Source organism: Myotis nattereri (genome assembly GCF_964212035.1).
Source record: "Myotis nattereri genome assembly, chromosome: 17".
NCBI lineage: Eukaryota > Metazoa > Chordata > Mammalia > Chiroptera > Vespertilionidae > Myotis > Myotis nattereri.
In genome coordinates, this window is record NC_138092.1 from 17,604,363 (window position 1) to 17,614,556 (window position 10,194).

Consider the following 10,194-nt stretch of genomic DNA (forward strand, 5'->3'; position numbering starts at 1 on the left):
TACATATATACAATGTATATACATATATACATATTTGCAATGTGGTTTTGACTGCTCTGAAGACTGAGGGTATTCATAACTCTACTCGAAGCCATTCCTCTGAGGATGGCTCACAACTGTCTGCTTGCTTATATTCTAGAGATAATGAAATAATATATGAGATACTATTGAAATAGTCCTGGGTACATGGAAAGTGTGCAATGAACTGCAGGACTAGTTATTTTTCTTTTTGCTGCTATCATTCTGCCTCATATCATTACAATCATTTTCTATAAGAGCAAACTCTACATGCAAGTTTCTGCTCTCAGGATTTGGTGGCAGGAAAGTCCAACAACACCCTTGTCTGACCTCAAAGGATGAAGGAAGCAGCTGGCTTCTAATATCTTTGCTTTGACAGCCCCTCAGAGCCGCCAGAGCCTCACATCCAGTTGGGGCTGTTGGTAGCTTCTGGAGAAAGAACACTTGAACATCTTCAGTGTGCCAACTTTTTTTTAGAGAATAGTATCCATGTGTCTCAAAGTGAAAATTAAATCCAAACTTCCTGCATCATTGAACACTTGCTACTCCTCTTTGAAAACTTGGTAAATCTGGTGCTCATGAAAACATGGGTTAGTGAGGATCAGTGGGAAAGGCCAAGTGACACATGTCTCCTTTCACTTTGGCTCTTCATTTTCATGATCCCAATAATTCCCCAACAGAAGAAAACAAAATATAGAAATGATATAGAAAAAAAGATATAGAAAACAAAAAAGATATAGAAATGATGCTAAGAAAGGACAGAGTCACCCCGCAATTAATAAGAGAAGAAATGCTAGTTTAATGCACTGCAACTTGTACTGATGATTAAATTCTGACCATTGAGTGATAATTTAGAGTTTTGCAATTACTACATTTTTTACACTATGATTAGAATAAAAGCTTTGTCAGATGTTCTAATTGCATAACATGAAGAACAGAGATGATGTCACAAAATACTTAGCATTATTTTGATTTAAAAAATGTTAAAATACCTATAGAGAATTTTTTGAAGATTATGATCAAACTATAGAGTGGAAAAAAGAAAAAGTACTAATGGATATTTTGATACTTATTTATAGAAATGCAAATCAAAGTGAGATTTTTAAAAATGTTTCATATTAAACCAAGTGGAATAGGAGAGGATATGGACATAAAAAGTCAAATATTTTTAAGGGAGAGCCATTAGGATTTGTAGACGAATTGCATGTGGCATTTGAAAGAATAAAGAGGAGTCAAGGATAACTGATGTTTTTAGTTTGAACAGCCTGAAAGATGAATTTACTATGAACTGAAATGGGGAAAACCATGAACAGAGCAGGTATGAGGTAGGAGTATAGAGAAGGAGTTTTCTTGGGGGCAAGATAAGTTTGAAGTTTGATTCTATTCTCTTAAGTAGTTTAATTATTTTCCTGCAAATTTATTTGATTATCTCTTGGTTTCCAGGATATAGTATTCCTCAACTCAATCTAGCCCAAGGAAGAGATTTTGCTCTTAACTAATAATTTTCAATAGTACAATTTTTTTGAGATTACTTTGAAAAATAAAAACGTAAGTATCAATATAATGTGCAATAACCAGCCAATTATTGGTATCATGATATATTGAGTACTATGCTAAGTGCTTTGAAAATGTTATCTAATCCCCACAACACTAGAGAGGGTACTATTATTTCCTCTTCTTTTCTGGGTGTGAAACATCGAGGGTTTAAAAGGCCTGGGAACACACTACGAGTACTTAGCACAGCTGGTGAGGCCAGTTTAAGTCTTTTCTCCCTCCCTCTTCACCACGGGCTTCATTTGTTTGGATGGCAGCTTTCTGTATAAACCCAGAGGGGCAGGCTAGGGGCCCCAGCAACGGAGACTCTGGAGGCAGAGACTGTGGCCACCTAAATACATCACCCCATAAACACATCAAATCATCATACAAAAGTGTGTGTTTTCTTGGATGTTTGGGGAAAATAATAGTAATAAAATGAATAAAATAATAAAATAATAATTTAAAGAAAAAGCAGTGGAAAATATTTTTTAAGACAAACTGGGTATCGGTGACAACACTGCGGGGGAAGCTGGCGTCCTCCCTACACAGATGGCCACAGGGGCGAACTGGCCTTCCAGGCTGCGCACTGCCCCAGAGGAGCCTGGGCTCATCTCTCTCAACTCCCGCTAACAGGTGAGGCAGCTGCACAGAGGGGTAGTGCCCCGGGCGCTTCTCCAGCACGGACTTTAGCGGCCTTTCCCTCAGCCTTTCCCACCCTCAGGACTTTAGCGGCCTTTCCCTCAGCCTTTCCCACCCTCAGGCTAAAGGCGTGCCCAGCCAGGAGGTAGTTATCCAGCTTCGGTTGCATGCAGCCTTCAGTGGTAACTGGGTCTGCTCCACGTTCAGAAGCTTCTGGAGCACTTCCCCAAGGCGCTTCCCCATCTCCAGGTACGGGTCATCCAGCACCAGGCGTCTGTGGTGAGGGCCTCAGCCGTGGTCATTTACATGACGGTGTTGTCACCACATGATGGGGTTGTCGCCCACAGGCCATTTCTCCCGTGAGAGCACGAGGTGGTCCAGACCCCGAGTTTTTGCAGCTCCTCGGGGATCTTTGTGCCTGAAGCCTGTTCTTGTGGGTATTTCTATAAGCCAGAGCCTCCCCCGCGCTCTGGAGCAGGATTGCAGCCTGAAACTTCTCCATCACAGAGGTGGCTCCTCTGACAGCACAGCGCTGAGCACACTCAGCACTCAGGCCACTTCGGTTCTGGTCTTGTGTGTCGAGAGATTCCTCAATGGCCAGAACCAGTTTAATTCTAAAGGCCATGCTTAGAGGCATAAAGATATATATTTTATGTATATTTCCTTTGGATTTTCATGCATATATTCACTAACATTTGTCATTTTCCTTTATCTTTTATGAGCACATTTTTATTCAATTTTATACAAAATAGAAGCAAATATTCCAAATCAATCATAACTAATATTTAACATGATTTATTATGACTGGTTCCAATTTAAAAATTGACATGGCATCAGGGCAACTATATTGAATGAATTGTTACCAGAATGAATAGTCATAAAAATAAATCCTTAAAATATCGCTGAGTAAGCTGGAAGATATGTCAACAAATATATACTAGATAACTTAATTTTTGAAAATCAGGTAAATCAGTAAATTTTTATGAAAACCTGAATGTGTGGGCCATTCCAAAAAATGGGTTTAATTGATTACAGACTTTTTGTCAGTTTTGCTTGGATTCTATTATAAAATGCAATTTTCACGATGGGAAACCTAGTGAACAGGTACTGGTCTGAATATTAAAATATTAATGTGGGCACATTAATTCAGCAGGAAACTTTTTAGTGTTTAAGAACAACTGCCTGAATGAAAGAAAGAAGATTAATCAATTACCAAGGAGGCTTGAAGAAAATGCCATCAGTGAATTTTCCACAGAAAAGGTCAGGCTCCTCTGGGCTGTCCTGCACACAAAACAAGACCAGAGAGGAATCTTGTGGTGCCAAGAGAAAATCTGGATTAATCATTAGTGGCGGGTCCTTGGACAAGTGTGGTTTCCTACTGGGGATGTGGTGCTCCTGTGTTAAGTTCTGACTTCTAGGAGCAGGGCCAGAGACCATCAAACCTACACCATCAGGTCCTATGGAAGATCCCGTGTCCCATTTCTCTAGCATCTTCTCCAGAGAAAAGTTTGTTAAAAGGAGCATAACCAGTGGTGCTGGAGGTGAAATGAAGTAACAAAAGGGCCGATGGGTCCTTATGGGGAAATAAAATCTCACTGCTTTGCCGTGGTGATAGTGGGGGTTACAAACGGATTCTTTAAACAGTATCTTACTTTAGAAAGTTTTCTAAACTTTTAGTGAGAGAGAGAGAAAGAGAGAGAGAAAGATATCAGTGTGAGGGAGAAACATCAGTTGCCTCCAACACATGCCCTGAACGGGGATCAAACCTGAAACCTGGGTAACCAAACCCACCACCTGTTGGTGGATAGGACGATGCTCCAACCAACTGGGCCACACCAGCCAGGGCAAACGTTTTCATATGTTTAAAATACAAGTTACAGGAATTGCTTTTTTCCTATTTCCCAGACTGTCTCTGATAAGCAGTATCCAATTAACAGAAATAGGGGAAAGCTACCCCAAAGAGAAATACAAAGGAATGAAGATAATTACCAATATTCAAGGTGGCCAGGCAAATGAGTGGAGGCTGACAGGCTTGACTTGTCTTGTGTTTTCATCTTTGACTCAATAGCTGTCTCTGTGACTATATGGCAGAATTGGTATGACCAGGCAGGCATCCCGGCTCTTGGAGCATTTCCATTCTTGTTATCACCTCTTTCCTGAATAAAACCTTTCATCAAAATTGACTATTGCATTCTGCCCTTGGTAGCTTGTTGCCTGCTGTTCTCATTCTGACTGGATAAGCCCAGCCAGAGAACCTCCAAGGTGAGCCAAGAAAGGATACCTCTCCCTCTCATACTCCCAATTTGTCAGTGTGGGGTGACATTAGCCTGATGTACATTTTGAAAGATTATTTGCTGAAAGTGAAAAAAATGGTATTTTTCACTCATTCTTATGTATCCATAATCAGAGAATTAGCGATATCTCTCTAAATTAGACCATTCATTCTCTGGCTCCAGTTAGCATTAATCAGAAAATCTGATTTACCTCTTAGGTCCGTGTGCCTGACTCACACAAGACCTGATATAATTATGCACACGTCATGACTTATTTTCAGATGGGCTGATTCAATCCAGCAATCAGACTGTCCCCTCCTCCTCAATTTAGTAACATTTGAAGTCAACCCTATGCTTTCTTTTCTATCATCAACGGACAGCTTCCTTCCTTCCTTCATTTCTTATTCATATTTGCTGCTCTTCTGGTCAGCTCTTACTTGGTATTCTGACACCTTTCTTTGCTACCAGCTGTTTTCACACTTGACTTTTTCTTTTCTTGAAAGTTGAATGCCTTCGCAGAAGCTGTTTTTCCTTAATGGTGAATTTTTAGTTCTGAAACTTAACATATATTGAATTCTGGAAATAGTATGCTTCTTAAAATAATAGCAGGCCTATTTTTAAAACCAGGTTTACGGTGAAATTCTTAACAATAACCTAAATTAGTGCTAACTAGCAGGTCAGTAAGTTCCTCTTTGCAAGTTAACATTCTTTTCTTTTATTGTCTCGTTGAATGTTAATTCGGTGTACCTTCACTTTATTCATTAAAGAAAGCCTATTTATTTAGTGCATAGAATGCTGATTTCCTTTTGGGTGTATTAGATCTGGTTCACTTCTTCATTTCTAGTCTTTATAATTTTCTGCATAGATGAATGCCCATAATTTTTATTCTTTGTTTAAAAACAGGTCATGAGAGAAAAGTTATGCCAATGCAACTATTCTTTAGATAGCTAGTGCCAGGAAAGCAACATTTGTAATATTTCCTCACTGGCTTTCTTTTTGGAACTGTGGTGCCAGGGAAAATGATTTACTTCCAGCCTGGACTGAGACTTGAGCTTTGTAGAAAAGATTTATTGGGATCGACTTTGCATAAAGCCATAATCATTCCTGAAAAGACATTTGTCACTATAAAACCTTATTTTCAGGTGCCTGACACTTTCCATAAAACTATTCTTCAAGTGGAAAAGTTATTTGGGTTTTCAGATCCTTTATTCTGGTATTTGTTGATCATTGAACGTCTATTATTTCTTGAACTTTCTGGACACACAAGTGTGGTGTTTCTGGGACCTATCCCTAGGTTTCCATGAGGCAGGGAATGCATGCATTTTAAACAAGTGCCTGAGAAGATTCTGCTAAGTAGATGACTTTGAGAAACACTCTTGAAAAGGGGTATGAAATCCTGCATATACATTTTGTTCCACCTTTTCATAAGTGTAACCTTAAATAATTATATGGCCTCTCTGTCCTATTTGTTTCGTATGTATATTCCTTATATATACTTTAATTGGGCAAGTATAGATTCTGTTCATAAATTGTGACATTTAAAGAAAGTATTTTACAGGAAGTACATACAAGAAGCAAATTATGCATCTTAGCTCTAGTCTTTTCTCTACTATTCATGACAACAATAACAAACAAAATTACATGTGTATGTGTACACATGCACTCTCAGCAGTCAACCTGGGTTGCAGCAGCCCTAGAAAAAGCGAATTGATCTCTTGATCAGAACAGTAAACTTATAATTCACTTGGAGGAAGCAGTAATCAAGATCAGGCCACTGCCCTGAAAATAGCCAAGGTCAGGGGACATAAACAAGAGCCAAGGTTTATAGCAAGATGGACAATCAAAGAGGCTCTGACTTGGGACACCAGTCTCAAAGAAGACTAAGAAGCTGAAGACATTCCTCAAGTACCAATGACAGGCCCTCAGATTTGAACAAAGAGTTTAAAGTGCTTAATGCACTTAAGGTTGCCTGAAATAGCCAACTATTTACTTTACCATATTCGTTAACTTGCCAGGTGTGCACAAATTAATTAGTCCATCATTTACTCTTATCTTTGCCACAAATCAGAGCAGTTCAAAAGTCAACCTAAAAGCACTTGTGCATTTCAATTGATTCCAAATGGAGGGTCATTATAAGCAAACGCTATAATAATTTATAGCAAGCATCTTTTATAATGTGGATCTGTGAGCTCTAACTGAGGTCACTTATTTAAAATGTTTTCTGAATTTTATGTGATTATTGCATTCCACTTCCTCTTTAAAACTCTGAGAGAAACCTCCTTTTAGCCAGTTTTGGAGAAAATACTCTGTATCATGAAATCAGCCAAAAGAAAGAAACTACCAAGCAATAGTACATTTTATAATGTAGCTGTTATTTCCAGAATTATACATTTTGGTGTTAGCACAAGATACACTGGTTAACTTGTTTAATTTTAAATGAAATATATATATTCAAAGAGGTTTTGCCTCAATCACTGTTTTATTAATACCCAACGAATATTTTGTGCGGTGCTATGAGTAAAAATAAAAATCTGGTAAAGTTGTGCTTCTAATATCCAAATCTTATTGAACCCAATGGATTTATTACTGAGATAGATACAAATCCATTTATCACTTAATAATAGAAATTTCACATGGACATGACTATCTAGGTCCTCAACAAATAGATTTGTTTAAATGTTTTAATACTGGGCTAACATTTATTCTGATTATTTAAAATAGATTATTAATTGTTAGAAAAGAAATATTCTAATACTAGGGATGAAAAGCTCATGGAAAATTTTAAATGTTTGTTGACTGTAGAAACATAAAACATGAGCTTGTTCCTTTGAACAATCAATAATCAATGAAACAACCAATATTTATTGATTGACTACCTTAGATTGAATAGGTATCTATGTACAAAGATAACTATTACAATGAACCCTTACAAAGGAGTCCCGGGGCTGCCATGTTGCTCAGCTGCAGGGGCACACACTGTGCACTGTGAGGATGGTGCCCCCTGGAACTACGTAGGGCACATCCAGCCAGCGGGGTGGGATACAGCAGCCCTTCAATGGCCTCTATCCTCAGCTACCTTATAATCCATCTAAGTAAGGGGAGGAAGCAGGCAGGGTAGGAAACAGATTGAGAAACATGAAACAACAGTGGCAAGAGAAAGATGAGAGAAAAAAATTAAGGTGGCATATGCCAAAGATATGGAAATGCAGTTTCTTTCTTTTTCCTCATTAGGTGGTAATGAGAAGATTCTAAAATAACTTGGGTAGTTGAGCATATAGTGGAGGACACACTGTATAACAGAGTTGTCTGTCGGCACTGAGAAGCACAGAGATTAACAACTATAACTGAGGCTCGGATAAAATTAGAATGATCCTAGAAGAGACTATGACCATCAGTCATTGATGAGATTGGGTTTTAGCCCAATCAGAGACATTTCAGTTTCAATGTAAAATTACTGACTTGACAGGTTACATTTTATTTCTGTATTTTAATCACATTGTAAATTTATAATTTCATGGTAAAAGCACCTCTCTTAGATTTATATTTTTCCAAGAGTGCTGAATGTGTGTGTACGCGGGGAGAGGGGGTGCAGTTCTATGGATAAGGAATGGGTTCACAAAGTCCAATTCCATGGAAAACATTCCTTGGAAACTTATGAAAGAATGTGGTTACATCTTAAGTTGGTCTTGCAATTGAAGAGATTTATAGAGAGTTGAGTACTGTAGTTGTTTCACTCATCCTTTAGTCCTAAAAATCACTTCATCCAGGAAACCTGTCCCGATCTCTAAGGTTACCTTAGGTGCCTCTCCTGTGGTTTCACAGCATCCTGTACTCAGCCTTATCAGTGCCCCCATTGCTCTTAGTTGCAATTGCCTCTTTACTGTTCTGTCTCATATGAGAAAATAACAACAACAACAAGTACTCAGTAAACATTTTGCTGAATAAAGCACTGCCCTGAAACCTTAATTCTCTCTACCTAGTAAGGTAGCTGTTATTATTACCACAATTTAAAATGAGGAGATAGAGGAATAAGGAGGTTAAGAAACTGTCCATTGTTAAAGAGCTGGTACATCACATACTAAAAATTCAAATCTAGACAGTCTGACTACCAAGTGTCTTTTATACCAAATGCTGACATAATGCTGAGCACTTATCATCAAATATTCATTTAATGAATAATTGAATGATTTCAGATAACACACACATCATATATTTTTCAAACATTCTCCCTGACCCCAGCTTGGAAAGTGTCATAATTAGAAAGAAAGGAGCCCAATTGATTTCTCAGCTTTTCAAACTATCAAATTCATCACTTTTATTGGTCAACATACCTGTCACATTGGTGGTGATGCCTTGTAGAGACCAAAGAACTTCAGGAGCTCAATGCTATGTACTACTATCAGATTCCTTCTGTAAATGATTCCATAAACTCTGGTAGAGCAGCCTTATCCACAGACAAAATCTTCTAACAAGGCACAAATTCACTAGCATCACATGCAATCTTCCATTCAATACTTTTCAGGCCTACAGATTATCCTTCTTTCTCTGTGCAGACCTAAGAAAGATAAGAGAGAAAGAACTATTGAGTTAAAAAAAAAAAAAAGAGCTACTGAGTTTTATTTCAAAAAATTATCAGTTATCAAATAAAACATTTTGTTTTCAATCCACATTTGATGTTTACTTCCTGGAGGATCTTAAATTACTAGCCCCAATTTTTCTCCTAAGTTGTCATATGATTGCTAGGCTCAATTTTAGTTCCAATTTTCCAGAAGAGTCCTGGAAAAATATTGTTAATTTTATCAGAAACAAATGATCTCAGCTCTCTTTGCCACATCTACTGCGAGGAGGAAGACCCTTCTCAGCAATCAGACTGCTGACCTTCCAGAAAATGTGGACAGCACTCTGAAGGGATGCACAGTTATTGTGAAGGGACTTCAACCACATCAATGTAGAACTCAGTCTCCTTGGAAAGAAAAAGAAGAGGCTCTTGGTCGACAAATGGTGTCAAAATGGAAAGGCACTGGCTACAGTTTGCACTGTGTGCAGTCACGTACAGAACGCGACTAAGGGTGCTATACTGGGCTTTCGATACAAGTTGAGGTCTGTGTACGCTCACTTCCCCGTCAACATCATTATTCAGGAGAATGGTCCTCTTGTTGAAATGAGAACCATCTTGGGCAAAAAACACATCCACAGGATTCGGGTAAGGTCAGGTATTGCTTGTTCACTATCTCAAGACCAGAAAGATGAGTTAATTCTTAAAGGAAACTACATTGAACTGTATGAAAGTCAGCTGCTTTGATTCAGCAAGTCACAATAGTTAAAAACAAGGCTATCAGAAATTTTGGAGGTGGTGTCTATGTTTCTGAAAAAGAACAGTTCAGCGGTACAGCTACAAACAGCAAGGTGCTGCTGACTCCTCAGAGTTACTTGTGATGTTTTAAAGATGCAATAAAAGCCATGTATTGCTTTGGGGAAAAGAACAACAAATTACCTCAAAAACTAGTGTGCAAACTTTCTGATATTAAACAACCACAAACACACGCATACACAATAACTCACAAAGATATAGAGGGGTTTTGGTGGTTTTTTTTTTTTGGTGTTTTTCTGGTTCTCTAGCATTTAATAAAACTCACACGCACAAATGCTGCTAGTTCAATAAGATACATATTATGAAACAAAATACATATCAAAAAACATATAAAAAATGACTGAATTTAACCATCAT

The 10,194-nt window shown here is 38.1% G+C and overlaps 1 pseudogene across 1 annotated transcript; it reads left to right on the forward strand.

Annotated features, from left to right (window-relative positions):
* The first annotated feature begins 9,275 nt into the window (after positions 1 to 9,275).
* LOC308533250 (large ribosomal subunit protein uL6-like) lies at positions 9,276 to 9,902 on the forward strand (annotated as a pseudogene). Its single transcript has one exon. The product of its transcript is annotated as a large ribosomal subunit protein uL6-like (transcript).
* The last annotated feature ends 292 nt before the right edge of the window (positions 9,903 to 10,194 follow it).